Source organism: Ambystoma mexicanum, chromosome 3q, assembly GCF_040938575.1.
Source record: "Ambystoma mexicanum isolate Mex_15411 chromosome 3q, UKY_AmexF1_1, whole genome shotgun sequence".
In the NCBI taxonomy this organism is placed as follows: domain Eukaryota; kingdom Metazoa; phylum Chordata; class Amphibia; order Caudata; family Ambystomatidae; genus Ambystoma; species Ambystoma mexicanum.
Genome location: NC_090926.1, coordinates 805,451,588 through 805,469,811, shown reverse-complemented (window position 1 = coordinate 805,469,811; position 18,224 = coordinate 805,451,588).

Genomic DNA, 18,224 nt, shown 5'->3' with positions numbered 1-18,224 from the left:
TCAGGACCCTACCACCTTTCTTGCATGCAACTTGGTGCCCATAACTGAAAGACGCATTGCTGACACTAAATTCTGGTCAGCACTTCCCCTGTCCCTATTGGGAAGAGCGGCAATGTTCAAAATGTTGGCACTGCCTACATTTCTATATATGTTTAGTGTCCTTTGTCAATTACCTGCGCTCCGCTCTGGTGTGAGTGTTGTGTTAGAATGGAGAGTGCGCATTATATGGAATGTTGGTGTGTGACGTGATGGAATGGAGTGTTGAGTGGCTCTTGGAAGTGACAGTTGATGCTGGATGGTGGAGGGAGCGCAGGGTTGTTGGGTTACTGATTAAAGGAGCATCATTCTTATCAACTGGCTCCGTGTGTACTTCAAAGTAGTATACAACATTTTGGCCACGAGACAAGGGACCATCAACAGGCTTACCTAGTGTTGTTTGAAGCTCCCTCTGGGCTGATCCTGTAGTAAAGAAGAGCTCAAGTAAGGCGTAGCGCAGGGAGACTTAGTGCAGCAGCAGCCTTTATGATTGTATAAGTGATCTTTGGGGTGCAGGCTAAGATTCCTTCTATTGAAGCACTGCTGTGACACGATCAGAAGGTTAGAGGAAAGAACATACAGAAAATTGGAAAATGTGCCGCCATTTTGAATATATTAAAAACAACTCGAGGCCAGGCAGAGATCAGAATTCATCCTGAAAGTTCTTCTTCTTCACAGTACATAGGAGAAAAAAATATTTGTTTTTAAAAAAAGAAGACATGAATGTTTTATCACAAGCAACACAGTGCTATAGGGAACAACTTTGTGAGGCAACTATCGTAAAGAACTTGATGCAAGGTATAACAGCGCACCCTCCAGAAAGTATTTTGCAGAATTCTGGTCTGCCTATTGTTTTGTGGCCAGAATGGAGGGGATATTGGAAAAACTATGTAAAGACTGTTGTACAGGATGGGTTGTCTCCACAGAAGAAGAATCTACTGTTTGCTTTAAGGCAATTGGATAAATATGCCTCAGAGGTAAATATTGCAATTAATAGATACAACTTCTACAGTAGGTCGCAAAAAGAGGATGAAACGGTAGCAGAGACTGTATCAGCTCTAAAGAAGCTAGCACACACTTGCCATTTTGGTGCAGGTATCACGCTGGATGAATTGATTAGAGATCAGATTATCATCCACACCAAGACCCCTTGGTTCAGGACAGGTTGTGGCTGGTGGGTACCCCCTCATTGTCAGATGCTGTGGCAATTGCGAAGAGGGTTGCACACACGCACCTCTGTTCGAAGGAGATTAAGAATATGGAAGATGGAAGTTATACAAGCTGAAACTGTTAGTCAGAGTCAAACCAAGACAGTCCAAGAGTCTGGAGAACAATCCACAGTGAGTGTTGTGAGGAACAAAAGAGATATAGAAGAAGCTGATGAAGCAAGTAGAAGAATGTATATGTTGAAAGATCAGGATCGTAGAGAAAACAAGAGGGGCATGAATAAAACTTGGTTCAAGAGTGATAGCAGAGATAAGGATAGTTGCTTTAAGTGTGGCAAAGCAGGACATTATGCCAATTCAAGAAACTGTCCGGCCATTAATCAGACATGTGCAATTTGTAGAATGAGAGGGCATTGTGCAGTGGTCTGTAGAAATAAGAAAAAGGTGTCAGTTGTACAAGAAGACACAGATTCAAAAGAGGAACGTGTGGTAGTGGTTCGTGGACCAGCTGGTGGAGAGTTGAAATGGCCCAGATGTGACATTTTAATAGAGAATTCGAAACTATCATTCATGGTGGATATTTGCTTCCCATACACCATAATTACATGGGAGAAATTAATATACGAAGGTTGGAAGCAAAGGTTCATCCACCGGACATTAAGAACCCTGGTGGATTCGAAGGTTTCAGGATTCACATCACGGGCTGGTTCACAAGTATGGTTTAGTTCAAGGGTCGTCAAGTGGAAATTAAAGTTTACATTGCAAGGAAGGGTGTAAATGTTCTTGGCTGGAGCGATCAAGCTGCATTAATAAGATTGGATACATGCGAGGAAGACCCAGTGCTGATGGTGAAGAGCAACAGTGCATCTATGGAAAATAGTTTGGAAAATGATCTTGGTGATGTGTTTCAGCAAGAGTTAGTTAAAGAATTATACTCATAAGATAGTTTTGAAACCTGGAGCAAATGCAGTTGCGCATACCAAGGCCAGACCGATTCCATCCGCCTTGGTGGAAAAGGTAGAACAACAACTTAATAGACTTGAGAAGGAAGAAGTCTAGAAAGGATTGAAGCGTCTCAATGGGTGAGCCCCATTGTTATTGCTGTAACGAAGAACAGGAAGCTGAGAATTTGTGTAGATCTCAGGGATTTAAATGCAGATATGTTGGTGGACAAATATCCGTTGCCTATAATATCGGAGATGTTGAACTGCATTGAAGGAGCAGACATATTTACCACATTCGATTTGTCCAATGCATACCATCAGATCAGTCTTGCAGAAGATTGCAGAGATTTAACTGCCTTCATTACGCCATTCGACATGTACCTCTATAAGAGAATGCCATTCAGTTTAGCTTCTGCTGCTGCAGTATTCCAAAGGGTTGTGACTCAAATGCTTAAAGACCTAAGGGAACATTAGTTTATCAGGATGATATCATTCTATTTGGAAAGGGGGAGTGTGAACATGATGAAAGGTTGCAAAAAGTGCTGTTGAGGTTGAATGAGAATTGTTTGAAGGTGGAAAAGAGTAGGTGTAAGTTTAAGGAGCCTGAAGTGGAGTACTTAGGCCATGTGGTCAGTGGGAAGGGTTATGCCATGAGAGCTATGCTATGAATTGTTTGAAGGTGGCAAAGAGTAGGTGTAAGTTTAAGGAGCCTGAAGTGGAGTACTTAGGCCATGTGGTCAGTGGGAATGGTTTACCATGAGAGCTATGCCATGAGAGCTATCAAAAATGTGCCGGATTCCACAAGTAAAGAAGAGCTTAGGTCTTTCTTGTGACTTTGTGAATTTTATAACAAGTTTGTGCAGAATTTTGCAATCTTAACGGAACCCTTGAGGAAGTTACTAAAAAAGGAGGTTAGATTTGAATGGGATGCAGAGTGTAAAAAGTCAGCGGAATGTATAAGGAATAGTTTGTGTGAGTCAATGAATCTGGGAGAATTTGTGTTTGAAAACCAAGTTAAACTCACTGTTGATGCAAGTGGGGTTGGACCCGTTTTATCCCAGGTCATGGAGAATGGGAGTGAAAGAATCATCTGCCCTGCATCTAGGGCAGTGACTAAAGTAGTGAGTAGATACTCTGTAATTGAGAGGGAATTGTTGGCTTGTGATTGGGCATTAAACTACTTCAGGAAATATGTGTGGGGGAATACATTTACGGTGTGTACCGATCAAAAACCCCTGGTGGAGGTTTTATCTGTGCAATGTATGTGCAGAGCAACACCCACACTTGCTAGGTTGAATTTGAGGTTGTAAGATTACCATTTTGAAGTTAAGTATGTGCCAGGGAAGAGGAATATGGTTGCCGATTTTCTTTCAAGATTGCCTCTAAGTGTTGAGGAAGTTGGGCAGGTTGAAGAAGTGGAGGCTGTTGCAGTAATTTTGGAGGTGATTCCTAGGGAAAAATGGATTCAGGAGATACAGGACGATGAGGTTTTGTGCAAGGTCATGGAGTATATGGTGAGAGGTTGGCCCAATAAGAGATTGGTGGACGAGAGATGTCTTCCGTCTTGGGAGGTTAAGGATGAGTGTTCTATTGAGGATGAGTTGTTGCTGAGGGGAGACAAGTTGATGCCGCCCCAGAGTCTTAGGGAAGGGTTAATCGAGAAGGGGCATCAGGGCCACCCAGGAACCACAGTCACCAAACAAAATGTTCGGTCTGAATATTGGTGACCTGGTGTAGATCTTAAGGTTGAAAGGTTTCTGAGAGGTTGTTGGCCTTGTCAGAATTCGGACAAAAGTTGTAAGGTGGAGAGGTATGAACCCATTTTTATGCGTAAGCCATAACAACCATGGGAACAAATTGGAATTGACATTGTGGGTCCAAATGGTAATTTGGGCAAGGGAAATAGATTTTTGTTTGAGGTGGCTTGAGATTAAAATGGTGAGTAATGTAGGGACTAATGAGGTCATCAGGTTAATGCAACATGTTTTTAAAATGGAAGGTTATCTCAAGGTGATCATTAGTGACAATGGTGTGCTGTTCAGGAATAATGAGATGACAAAGTATTCCAGGTCGGTTTGTATTGAGTGGAGACATTCAGCTAATTATCATCCACAAACCAATGGCTTAGTGGAAAGGTGCAATAGGGTGGTTGTAGAAGCTGTTAAAAGTAGAAACAATATTTCTGTTGAAAAAGCTTTGGAGGAAAAGTCGCGGAGTTGTAGGACATTGGTTAGAGCTGATCTGGGGAAGTCTCCTTTTGAGTTCATGAGAGGCAGAGAGCCGAACACAGTGTTGAATCCTGTATGGGTGAATCGGAGAAAACCAAGAGTTGAGTGTGGTAGTTAGTTGAAGTATATGAGGTCTACCCATCGTTGCAAGCACGGGTGGCACCTGGTGATTTTGTCAGGATAAAGAAAGGAAGAGTGGTGAGAAAGGGAGAATCAAAATACTCCAAGCCTGTTAGAGTTAAAGAGGTTTTCAAAAATGTGGTTAGGATTCAAGATGGATCCATATGGTATTTGGATCGAGTGAGTATGGGAGTTGCGGATTGTGAGGAGGGAGAGCCCAATGGTAATGAATTGTTTGGGGGTGAGGGGGTGTGATGGAAGAGTGCTGGAGGAGAGGAGAGAATTGTAATAGTTCTAGGGAACAGGAGAATAATAACACAACCAGTGAGAGGGGTGTATCGGGATGAAGTATCAGGAGATCCCCGGTGTGGTCTAAAGACTATTTAATTAAGTAAATGGTGAAGAATTGACTCTCAATAAAATTAAAAAGTTTTATTTATTTGTTCATTATTATTGTCCGAAAAGCTTTGTTGTTCGTTATGGTTAGGTTGGGAGGGGGAAAGGGGGTGTAGTGCCCTTTGTCAATTACTTGGCTCCGCTCCAGTGTGAGTGTTGTGTTAGAAGTGACAGTTGATGGTGGATGGCTGAGTGATCACAGGGTCGTTGGGTTACTGATTAAAGGAGCATCATTCTAATCAACTGGACCTGTGTGTATTTCAAAGTAATATACAAGTATGATATACACGGATATGCTGCAGACACTTCACAGGGGATGAGAGTGGTTGGTCTGCCCCTCATTTCGTAGCAGATGGTACAGGCTGGAGACAGATGGGGGAGTGGTGACTCTGCCATTTGCGGCCTATTGGTATGGCAAAAACATATGGGTGCTGGGAGATCTGCACCTAGAGGGTTACCTTTGATAATTTCAAGAGATGCCGCAAAATGCACAGCTAACAAAACTGGGCACCTACCATTATGGCCAATTTAGACACACCAGGTGGTCACAATTCCAAGGGAATTACGATTGCCCAGAGCAATCCCCAACAAGTAAACAGAACTTTTGGTCAAGAAAGCAATTTCAACAATGTACCAAAATCTCTGTAGCTTTACCACTCACCCCCTGACAAAACTCCAACAGAAATGGGGGGTGGCCTTCACCTTATTGAGGCATAGGAGTGACAGGACTCTTCTTGAGTGCATTTCCCTTAAGGGAGGAGCCACTGATCATCGAGAATCGGTGAAGAAAAGGGTGAACACTGTCGTTGCGGCAGCAGCTTTGGTTCTTGCGGTGCTCGTTGACGAGTGGTCGAAAATGTTCTGCAAGCGGATGCGTGCGGTGCACCTCTACGACGAGAGTTTGTTGCCGCAAAGAGTCGATGAAGAACTTTGGCCCAGCAAGTGCACCAAGTCGGCAGCGTCTCTGTGGTCTTCGGGTGGCGGGAAACTCACCGCCGGATTCTTCTCAATCGTCGGCGGCCTTGAATTTCTCCAGCGGGACAAAGTGGTCATCGGCACTGAGCAAGGGAGTCCTTGTTTCCAATGTTCTTAGGCAATGGAGTGTTGCTGCTCCGGTCAACAAGGTTCGTCGTCGACGGTGATGGACTTCAATGTCCGGGCGCTTCGCTTTGTGATTCCGCAGCAGTCCCCGTCTCCGGTCGGCAGCCTTTCCAAGGTCTGATGTCCAGGGAGCTTTGGCAAAGATCGGCTGGTGCCCGATGGCCCCTGGTAGCTTGGTAAGAGGTCTCCTAGCCAGGACCTCTCTTGGATCAGCAGTAATTCTTCTTCTTCCAGTGGGCTTCAAGGTTAAGCATCAAGTATCGACTTCAGCTTCTGAACGATTTCCATCAGTGAGAGGTCCCCAGATATACTGTTTGGTCTCTCATTCACTATGCTGGGTCACACTCAGGCAACCAATCATTCGGAAGGGCATTAATGCAGGAAGGCAGCCAATCAGGCTCATAGTGCATTTAGGTCATTCTCCTCCCTCCAGACACTCACAACAAGGAATGTGTATTGGGACAAGTATCCAGCCATTCAGCACTCCACACTGCAATCATACCAGTTTCGGGCCGGGCTGTCTCAGTCTTTGTGTCACATACCAGAAACCAGACACCCATAACAGGAAGTGCATATTGGTCACACATTACATTCACCCAGGTCCCACCCCAATGGTGTACCCAAAACATACAGTCAATGGGAAGGCTTCAGCCAGTCTGGCCTGGACTTCCTCACAATACCATATATGGAACTTCCACCCAACAGCCAGTCAGGGTGAAGGGACAGAGTCAGGGCTTCCCAGGACTTTGGGAAAACAAGGTAACAGGCAATAGAAAGCAAGAGGCCACAGGAGCCATCTTGTCTTCTATCAGGAATTAACTGATTCCAATGGCAGGGTCTGGGTATACCAAAATGGAGGATACTCAGAGCACCTGTCAAATTCAGCATGGAGCTGCCACCAACCCATAACCTGCACTGTGGGCCACACATAGGTGCCCAAAAACACAGGGTTGTACTCCCACCCATATGTGCCATAAGGGTATCCCAAGGGTCCGTTCACCACGACCAAAAAGAGGTAGAGCTGCACTGCCAGGAGTCCCACATAGACTCATGGGTAGTAACTAACACAGAACATACATTAAAAAGGACTACAGAGGGAGGCCTTGTCCCTCCAAAGCATTTCCAGCATCACACATAGGCCTCCTCTCACTTAGGCACTGGCCTCTCTCCTGAAAATAGGCATAGTCGGGTGTAGGTTCCATGTTCAATTACAAAGAATGATGCGGGTTGCTGTTCCACTGTCACCCTAACAGTCTCAGACACAGCGGCTGCAATGACTATGGCCTCTTTGGCTGACGTTGGGGCATCAGGTCATTGAGGTATTCCTGGCCAAGTGTCTAATGTCCACACCAGGCAAGTAATCAAAGGTTCCCCACCTGTGATCTCAGAGGGCAGGGTTTTACCTGTAGGAGAAATACAACCATAACACAGCATATCACATTTTACATCTTGACCAGGTATTCGCCCACACTTTTCACTTTCCCAGTGATGGGCCCGAAAGACCCCATCATGGCCAACACTTCATCAGTGGTGATATGTACGGGAACTTCTCCCACTATGAAACAGACCTCGGGCTGAGTCCTTGTGCACGTACCCAATGCAACACAAATGTATGCGCCATTTTGACTAAGCGTAAGAAATCAACAATATATTGTAAAGGGCTTCTGATCATTGAACCAGCGCTCTTCCCAAGTCTTGTGAATGCCCCCTGGATCTCAGCAGTGTCTCCAAAGTGTAAGGTGGTGGTGCCTGGTGTGTGAATAGGGAAAGTCTATCAGGGTTTGTACACACTCGATTAGCAAGCTGCCAGGATCAGGAGAGGAAACTATAGGCACACCCCTTACCACAACATGTGCAATTTTTCCTATTAACCTTAACCAAGACCCCTAGGGCTGGGATGAACAGTCACTGCCAAAAGAGCGTGTCCATGACAGCAAACCACCTGCATGAAATAAAGACTACACTCTATTGTGTGATGGCACTGAGAAGACACTTTATATATTAAGCTTATTCAAATTAACTACATAAAATCACTTTGTTGACCCTGGAGGGGTAGCCTTCATATCCCTTTAAATGAATTCATACATATACATATAAATAGCGCTAATTCAAACAATAATGGGCAGGTGACCTGTTTATCCTAGACATCAATTAATAAACAAATAAGTAGCATCAATGCTGAACACTGGATGACTGACATTGGCATTACTCAGACATGAATGTAATAAAAGAAATGAATAAATAGCCTCAATGCAGAATCCTGGCTGATTGACAGTGGTATTAATCAGACGTGAATTAATACATAAATAAATAAATAGCATCAAGGCTGAACACTGGATGATTGACCTTGGTATTATCCAGACATTAATAACTTATTATTTTTTGCATTTAGTTTATTACAAACTTTTGCAATTTTCAATGTATCCAATCATCTTCGTACCACTTGCTTGCAATGCCACAGGTTTCAAAAGAGGACAAAACAATTCCAAAATGTGCAAGTTTAAAAAATGAAATAAAACTCATTAAGTTACATTAATGGCTATAAGTCTCTGCTTTCACACATTGGCAAGGGGTATTTTGTTCCAATTTTCCCATCATGGCTTTTAAAAAGTTAACCAATGCGTAGTTTACTGTTTGGTTCGCCATTCCGTAAATCAAATCCCACCATTTTCTCAGCTTCTAGCCCTACTTCTGTATAAATAACCTTGAGGAGGTGGATGGATCTTAAATCCTTCAGATTCGGGCAGAAGCGGGTCAGGTGCCTTAGTGTTTCACTTTGTTTGCCCCAGAGCCTACATTCATCTGACTCTTCTTTTTTATATCGCTTAAGGGTGGCTCTATTGTGCAACACATTTAGTCTGAACCTCATCAGCATGTTCCGATCCCGACTGTTTGGGAATTTCTTTAAGTAACTTCTTGTCAGGTTTAAGTATCCGGTGTTATTCTTGCACAACGAGTGAGTTTCGTGGTCGCTCTTTTTTCAACTGTGGCGTCCCAGTCCGAAGTCCATATGGTCTTTTTTACTAGCATAGTGTTCCTACAGAGAATATCTCTGGATAAACCTAGATTATTGAGTTCAGATTCACAATCGTTCTTCCACGTCGTAAAGACCTTGTCATCCTCTCCATTTTATTCTAATTTATTTTTATATAGCGCCAACTAACAATTTTTTGTGTTGTTTTCCTAATTATGTGATTTTGTACAATTGGATTATGGCTTGTATGGTATTTAATCCTAAATCGTGAACTATAACGGCTACTCGTAAAACTTGTAGGAGTTGTAATATTCTTTTCCAAAAGTGCCCTTCTAGGCGGACCCATACCTCGTTTTGCATACCAAAACATGCTTTGGCTCCGTAAGTAATTACCGGTCTAACTTTTTGCTTGTAAAATTTCAATATTGGAGTCATTGAATATTTACCAAATCCTCTGTCCATTGCTCTTCCTTGAGCGGTCAGTTGTCTTATCTTTTCCATAGTATTTCATTCCATGGACATTCACATTAATATGTGTATATTTGTACTCCTAGGTATTACAGTTAATTGGCTGGCAGTAATCTTATGTCATCAAGCCACCAGGAGTCTTTTAGTTGTTTCTTTCTTTTCATTTCACTGTTCCCTATGATGACCGTTTTTTCAGTATTAATTCTCAGCTGATTCCCTTCAATGTAGTTCTTAATAATTTTGAGTTTCCTCTCTAGGCCGATCTTCGTCATCTCCAGGAGGATGATGTCATCTGCGTAAAGGAGCCATCCCACTTCTCTACCATTTAGCTTCGGAGGAAATGGTGTTTTACTAGATATTGCCTCTTTGACATCCTGAATAAAGAAGTTAAACAAGGTTGTGGCCAGAGGGCAACCTTGTTTTAGCTCCAATAATGTTTTGATCTTTTCGGACACGTTTCCTTGCTTATCTAGTTTTACTTGCAAGCTCGTATTGGAGTATAAATCTGGTATGACTTCCAATAGGTCACCGGGGCAGCCTATTGATCTGCGTTTTTCCCAGAGCAGGCAGTGATCAATACTGTCGAACACTTGTCTTAGATCGACGCTTGCTACATGGATTTTTTCCTTTTTCTCCGATGTACGCTGCTTGATGAGTAGTATTAGCAAATTTAAATTGCACCCTACATCTTTCACAAAGCCTGTCTAGTGGTTATCCATCGAGTTTGATTCTTTTATACAGGTTTTCAGCCATTTTAAGATCACCATGGCAAATATTTTACCTAGCACATCTAAAAATGTAAATGGTCTGTAGTGTTTTCGGTGTTTGTCTGTCTCCTTGTTTGAAAATGGGGATTACTGTCGCGTCCTTCCATGACTCAGGAATTTTTCTACTTTCAAATATTGTTGCGAATAATATGTCGCAATATTCTGCCCATTGTTTGTGGTTCTCATTTATGATTGAATTTGATATCCCGTCAGGGCCGGGAGCTCTTGACTGGCTGGCTTTTTTTATTAATGCCAAAATCTCATCTCTCTCAAATGAAATGTTCCACTTTTTTCCTTTGAGCAGCTGTTATTTTCCCCTCTCCGTGATTGTTAATTCCGGCTTTCCAAATAGTTGTTTGAAGTGTGTTATCCAGGCTTCTTCTTGTATTGGGTTTACTAGGAGGGAGTTTGTAGTCTCTACCTTTTCTTTCCATAGTTGCCAGAAGTGGCTGCTATTCATGCTTAAGATAGACCTTAGCATGTTTTCAGCGTCATTTTGAAGCATGCTAGCTTTTTCAGATTTCAACCAATTTCTGTATTTTTGCTTTCTTTCCCTTATGATTTCTTTCTTATTTAGTGTTTTAGAATTATTTATTTCTCTTATATCCTTTCTTAAGCTACTTTTCTGTTCAATTATTTTTTTATCGGACACATGCAAATGTATAAGTTTCAGCTTCAGCATCCCTATTTATTTCTTTATATGTTGTGAAAATGTGTTCATATTCTACGCCCTTCTGGTCACGCATAAACACTACTCCCAAACTTCTTACAGCACTTGGCATATCTTTGGGCTACATTCGAACTCTATTTGCTCCTCTTTCGGCCTCTATGTTGTACAGCCAGTTCTGTTTCAGACTGCTTACCACTCCATTAAGTGTTACTATGAGGGGATCATGATCACTGTGAACTGCCTTCTCAACTATCATGTTTTGAACGACCACTAAAATGTTTCCTGACGCGAAGCAGTAGTCGAGTGTTGCTCGTGTTAGCCCATTTGTCTATGTTGGGACCGCTGGAATGTCCCCTTGTATGTAACCATTTAGGATGAGTAGGTCTCTTAGTTCCACCTCCTCCATCCATTATTTCCCTCTTTGATTTTTCAATCTCCATCTTTCAGTTCTTTTCCAGTCATCACTTGTCAGGCAATTTGAATTCAGCTCTCTACAAATTAATAGTCAGGCTTTCGGATGTTCTTCTAGTGTTTGGTCAATCAGATCTGTGACTGTCTCCACAAATGTTGTTCCTTCTTTTGATTCCGGATTCCAATACAAATTCACTATCACTAACTAATTTTCTTTACTGGGCTCGTTTGTATTTTGGATCTTGATTAGCTGAATGTAAGGATTGGGTTTTTTAGTTTGAATGATCTTGAAGTTCCGATTATTTTTTTCCAGTATCATTAAACCGGCAGAAGGTCTTTCACTTTTTCCTCCCCTCGCTGGATTAAGCTGAATGCTATAGCCATCTTTTTGTTAAGCTTCTTTTAGCCACGTTTCTTGCAGGCAGATTATGTCTGCTTCAAGTATCTTCGGGTATAAGTCACTAAATAGATGGCTAAATCCCCGTTTATTCCAGCTTGGAATTTTTCCAGAATCCGTCAGGACTTTTCTTCTGACTCTCTTCGTGCTGTTTCGGTGCAAGAGCAGCAGTTAACCATTTCCAAGATGTATGGTCATGTGCCCCTTTGTCCTCCCCAGTGTTTATTCTTGCTGTCTTCTCACCAACAACTGTGTCTTTCCGTTGAATTGTTATTTTAATTATTTTCAGGGAGCTTTTTACACTCAGTAATTGCTTTGCGTCTATGAACTCCTTTTTTTCAATGATTGGTGCAGATCCTCCCACAACCATCTTTGATTTTTTTTCTTTACCTCCCCACTTCATAGCATTTTATGGCGATCTCCTTTCTTTATTTCGCATCGCTTCTACAGGATAGTCAGGACTTGCTTCAATGGGAGGATCTTTGTGTAAGTCAATCTCTTCTGCGTCTAAAGCCAGGGAACGAGGATCATCTCTTGCTTCCATGATTGTCGCCGTCAAGATTGGCGAACTCCTGGTCAGAGTTAGTTTGACATTGAGGTGCTCATCTGGGAAGCTGACAATTTTTACATCCTTTGAAGTGATGACTCGCAGTCTTGGCACATGGTATAGTAGTGTCATCAGGTTTGAGCAATTAAGTATCAAGACATCATTAAGTTTTAGTATTCGCTCTATGAGAATGCCCGTTTTCTCCGTTTCCCACTTTTTCTTTATGCAGTCTCTATTCAGTGAGTTTTTCTGCTTCCTTTGGCTGATTGATGGTTGTCCGCCGTATATGTAGGTTTAGATTTACTTTTGCCCCACCTATCACTTAATGGAAAAAAGGAGGCGTACTTGGAAGAGCACTCCCCCTTTTCCAGGGTTCATCTTCGTTGCTTTATTCTGGACTTATTTGGACAGTACGTTTTGGTGAGCTCAGGACATAGTGTACCCTTCTTCGTAAGTAGATAAGTGTAATAATTCTATCAGACTTTTGTCAATAACATCTTGAGTGGCCTTTCCAGTAGTGTTGGACATTGGGCAATTCACTTCCACCCCTGATTTCTCTGACTCTCTCGGGGCTTTACTCACTTTCACTATTTCCTTTAGCTATTCTTCTTGCACAACCTCATTGTTTCCCATCTGATTCAAATTCAGTAGGAACCTTCGAGAACCGCAAGCCTTATTAATGACCCATCTTTTAATGTTTCAATTTTCTGTATCAATTTTTTTGTGTTTTTTGTTATTTTTACTCTGCTCATTTCTCCTGATGATGTTCCTTGGTTAAAGATTCATGACCTTTTTCGTTCGTAAATGAGGTAGTGTTTTTTGGTTGTGTCAAAGCTAAGCCCGCAGTTTTTTCTATTGAAGTCACAATATGTTATGTTATGTTATTTTGCATTTATATAGCGCCTTATATACCATTGGTATGGTCTGAAGGCGCTGGTAGGTTGAACGCCCTTGGGAACCGAAGTTCGGATCAGTAGAGAGAGTAGAGGGAGTCAAAGGTGCATGTGAGCACCTACTATGTGTGCAGCTCATGCGGTATTCGTGTATAACTGCTTCTTAGCGGTAGGTGTGATGGTTGAGAGATCAGGAGTATGTGTTTGTTCTGGCAGGATTTATCCAGACCGGATGTGGTTGCGTTAGACCTGAGGAGAACGCTTGGCTGGGGGGGGTGTAACCAGCGGTGTTTACTTAGAATGATGTGGAGAGAGCGGCGGATGTTGGTATGAGAACAGTTATACCGAATGATGTCATAGTATCTCTGTGTTCTAGTTGAGTGGTGATGTAACGGCGAGAGTAAGCGTGGTGGTCTGATATGATGGGTTATATGCTCTTTAAATAATTCTCTGCATTCTAATCCATACTATATACGTCACGCTCCAGTACGTTCCGTGCACTCTATTCACTCAATGCATCCCAGTCTGCTCCATACACTCTGGTTCGCTCCACGCACTCATGCATACCAGCCTGCCTCACGCGCTCCGGTCCGCCATGCGCGTTCCAGTCTGCCCTGCGTACTCGAGTCTGCGCCCCGCATGGACTCCTGTCTGCCCCACGCATGGACTCCTGTCTGCCCCACGCATGGACTCCTGTCTGCCCCACGCATGGGCTCCTGTCTGTCCCACGCATGGACATCTGCCCCACGCACGGACTCCTGTCTGCCCCACGCATGGACTCCTGTCTGCCCCATGTTCTATGTATTCAGCACTTCTACGTACTCATCTATTCTACGCACTCATCAGTACTGGATGTAATCTGTGCTTGTTCGTTCTATGTACTTGTTCGCTCTACGCAACACGTCCGTTCACTCTGGGCACTCATTCATTCCAGGCCCTCATCCGATTTATGTCTTCACACGTACTATGCACTCATCCCCTCTATGCACTCATCCCCTCTACGCACTCATCCCCTCTATGCACTCGTCCCCTCTATGCACTCGTCCCCTCTATGCACTCGTCCCCTCTATGCACTCGTCCCCTCTACGCACTCGTCCCCTCTACGCACTCGTCCCCTCTACGCACTCGTCCCCTCTACGCACTCGTCCCCTCTACGCACTCGTCCCCTCTACGCACTCGTCCGCTCCATCCACTCGTCCGCTCCATCCACTCATCCGCTCCATCCACTCGTCCGCTCCATCCACTCATCTCTTCTATACACTCATCTGCTCTATACATTCGTCCGGTCTGTACATTCATTTGCTGCAGCGATCTACATACTCTCTGCACTTCCATATACATCCGCTATCCACAACTAAGCACACTACATGCTTCTCCTACGGAAACCTGCGGATACGCTGCCTGGGGCTGTCACATGCTCTACATACTCATCCGTCCCATATACTCATCTGATCTACACACTCATCTGGTTTACGCTCATCCTTTCTGCACATTCATCTGTTTTACGTACTCCTGCGTTCTACTCGCTTCACTGTATTTACGCACTCATCCGCGCTACACGCTCGTCCGCTCTACACACCCTGCCGCTCTACACACTTAATCGCTCAGCATGTTCATCTAATCTATACACTCATCCGATCTACTTATTCATTCGGTTTCCACACACATTCGAACTATATAGTTATCTATTCTTCTATTCAAGCTCGTCCGCTCTACATACCCAGCCGCTCTGCACACTCATACGCTCAACATGTTCATCTATTCTGTATACTCATCCGATCTGCTTATTCATTCGATTTCTACATTTCCACACTCATTTGAACTATATAGTTATCTGTTCTTCCACTCATGCATTCTTCCATTCAGTGCATTCATCAGACTATTTCCTCTAGCCATTCACTTCATTCACTCCTCATGTATTCAGTCCATTTCAGCAGTTTACTCTCGTTACTGTTTCCATATGATTTACTCTTATTAACCATTTCACTGCTTTAATTTATTTTATACATTTAGTTCTGTTTGTCCTTCTAGTTTATATTAGGGGTTATTATTTACTCATATTAGCCATTTCACTGTTTTCATCTATTTTATTTGTTTAGTTCTGTTTGTCCTTCTAGTGGTTAGTCTGTTTGGGTTAGATTGGTACAGGTTGGTTTTTAGGGGAAGAGTCAGGTTTTCAGCAGTTTGCGGAAAGACGTTAAATCCTCAGTTAGGCGGATGTGGGGTGGGAGTGAGTTCCATAGCGTGGGGGCCAAGGCTGAGAATGATGATCCGCCTAACCTGACTGAGTTTGTCTTTGGTATGACTAGGAGGCCGGCTGAGCTTGATCTTAGGGTGGGTGGGGGGTGATAGGGTTTTAGCTTGTCTTGCAGATATTGAGGTCCGGTTTTATGCAGTGGGAGATACATAAGGTTTTGAAAGTCACCCTTCGGGCTACTGGAAGCCAGTGAAGCGTCTTAAGGTCTGGGGAGATGTGGTCTCTTGGGCCTAGCGCAAGTAGCAATTTGGCTGCCGCGTTTTGTGCCCTTTGGAGTTTATTCAATTGGTACGCGTGGATTCCGAGGGGGTTTGCATAGTCCAGTCTTGATATAACGATTGATTGGACCGCAGAAAGTCTGTTGGGAAAGGAGAGATATGGAAAGATGCGCCTAAGGATTTTAAGGTGGTAGTGGCAGGACTTTGAGACGTTGTTGACTTGGCGCAAGAGTGTTAGGTCAGAGTCAAGGGTGCATCCAAGATTTTTCAATGATTTGGAGGGGGTCGGTGAGTCGCCCATGGCGAATGGCCATGGTAGTGGGTGTGGAAGAAGTTTGGAGTTGCCACATACCATGATTTCCGTTTTGTAGGGGTTTAACAGGAGGTGGCTTTGGGTCATCCAGAGTTCTATGTCACGGAGGCAGGAGGCTAGGTCAGGTCGGGAGTTGGGTTTTGAGTTCAGGAGTTTTAGAATTAGTTGACTGTCATCGGCGTAGTTGTAGCACAGGAGGTTGTGAGAGAGAATTATTGGTGGGAGGGTGATCAAGTAGAGATTGAACAGGAGGGCATATAGGCATGCTCCTTGTGGGACTCCCGTGTCGACTGGTCGGGCTTGGGAGGTATAGGTGGAGAGTATCGTCATTTGGTACCTATCTTTGAGGAAAGAAGCTATCCATTTAAGAGCGGTTCCACAAATTCCTAGGGAGTGGAGGTGGTCTAGGAGGATTGAGTGATTGATCGTGTCAAAGGCGGCGGATAGGTCGAGAAAGATTAGTGCGGCGCATCCCGCGGAGTCTGCCGTCATTTTAAGGTCATCCCAGATTGAGGTTAGGGTGGTTTCAGTTCCGTGGCGGGCTCTGAAACCTGATTGGGCGGGGTCTAGGAGATTGTTGGCTTCGACAAAGGCATTTAGTTGGGAGTAGGCGTTTCAGGCAATGAGTTTCGCAAGGAACCTGGTGTTTGAGATGGGGTTAGTTTTTGGGCTCGAGAGGGTCGAGCAAGGTTTTTTAATTAGTGGTTTGACATGCACTGTTTTGAATGCGTCGGGAAAGGTACCAGAGGAAAGTGAGGCATTTATGATGGATCCTGCGTGTTCTCCTGCGCAGGTGGAGGTGAAAATTTCTTTGAGGGTTGTGGCTGGCCAAGGGTCCAGCGGCGAGCCAGATGGTTTGCCAGCAGATAGAAGTTTGAGAAATTGCTCTGGTGATATTGGACTAAAGGATTTGAACGTTGGTTGGGTAGTGGTCGCAGCTGGTGGGCTGGCCGGTACAGGCCAAGAATTGCCTGGTGGATGTAAGAGAGACAGTTTGGTGGTTAGAGCATTAGTTCTTTTGAGAGCCGTGGTGTAAAAGTGGAAGGAGAGAGAGTCGCACAGAGATTGTGAGGGGGTTGGGATGGTCGTGGTGCAAGCCGGATTGGTGAATTCGGAGATGATTTTGTGGAGTTCTTTGCTTGGGTTTTTGCAGTTTAGGATTCGGGAGTTGTAGTGGGCTTTTTTTGCTTTCCGGATTTCGGCCTTGTACTGATAGAGATGTCGGCCCAAGGTGGCCCTTCTCTCCTGGGTTTTGTGTTTCTGCCATTTTCGTTCTAGGTATTTATATAGTTGTTTAGTGATCTTCAATTCAGGAGTGAACCATCTGGGGAAGAGGCAACGGCGGTTTGATGGTTTGCAAGGGGGTGTGAGCCGCATCAGAGATGCGTTGAGCCATGAGTCAAAGGCCTCAGCGGTTAGTTGTTTGTTGAGATGGCAGGTAGGAGTTGGAGATTGAAGGAGTGCCTCGGCTAGGTCCGGGGCGATTATTAGTTTTTTCCAGCATTTGCGTAGATTCGGAGGTTCAGATTCGAGTACGGGTAGGGGGTCGGGTGAGTGAATGGTGAACGAGAGAATGAAATGATCGGACCAGAGGATAGGGGTTAGCCATGAGTCAAAAGCGTCAGGGGTTAGTTGTTTGCTGAGATGGCAGGTAGGTGTTGGAGACTGGAGGAGGGCGTCGGCTAGGTCCGGGGCGATGAATCATGGCGTGGACTACCGTTTTAGTTGGAATGGCTATGTCACGGCTAGGGATCTCTTTTGGTTGGGCTGATTCTTCCTCTGCTTTCTGTTTGGGCTCCATATGAAATGCAGACTCTGTGCCTGTATCTTTTTTACTTTTTTCGCTTGGTTCGGTCGAAGCTGTTTCCTGTTGTTTGCTTGCTGCTACTGTCTTTGCTTGAGGGCCTTGACTGCTGTCGTTTGGGGCTGATTTTCGCCAGTCTACGATTTCTTTGACTCCTTTTAGGAATATTGTTTTGTCCGTTTTTGCTTCCTGTAAGGTGTTGATTAATTATTTGAAGATCACTCCCTCTAGGTCTTTTGCTCTCCCTTTTTTTCCATCATGGCTTCAATAAAGATTTCCAGCAGCATCAATTTTGAGTTAATTAATGCCATGAGCGTCGAGAGGTCCTTGTAGTTTTCACTTAGGGACTCATATAACTTTAGGTAAGGTGCTAAAGTTATTGTTACAGCGGAGATTAGTGAGGAGTGCAAGATTCTTCCTTCGTCTTGAGCTGCCTCAGACGCCCCTTGGTTTCCACACATTGTTGGATGCAGCTTCATCCCACCCAGGATGTTTGTTCTTTTAATCCTATTTG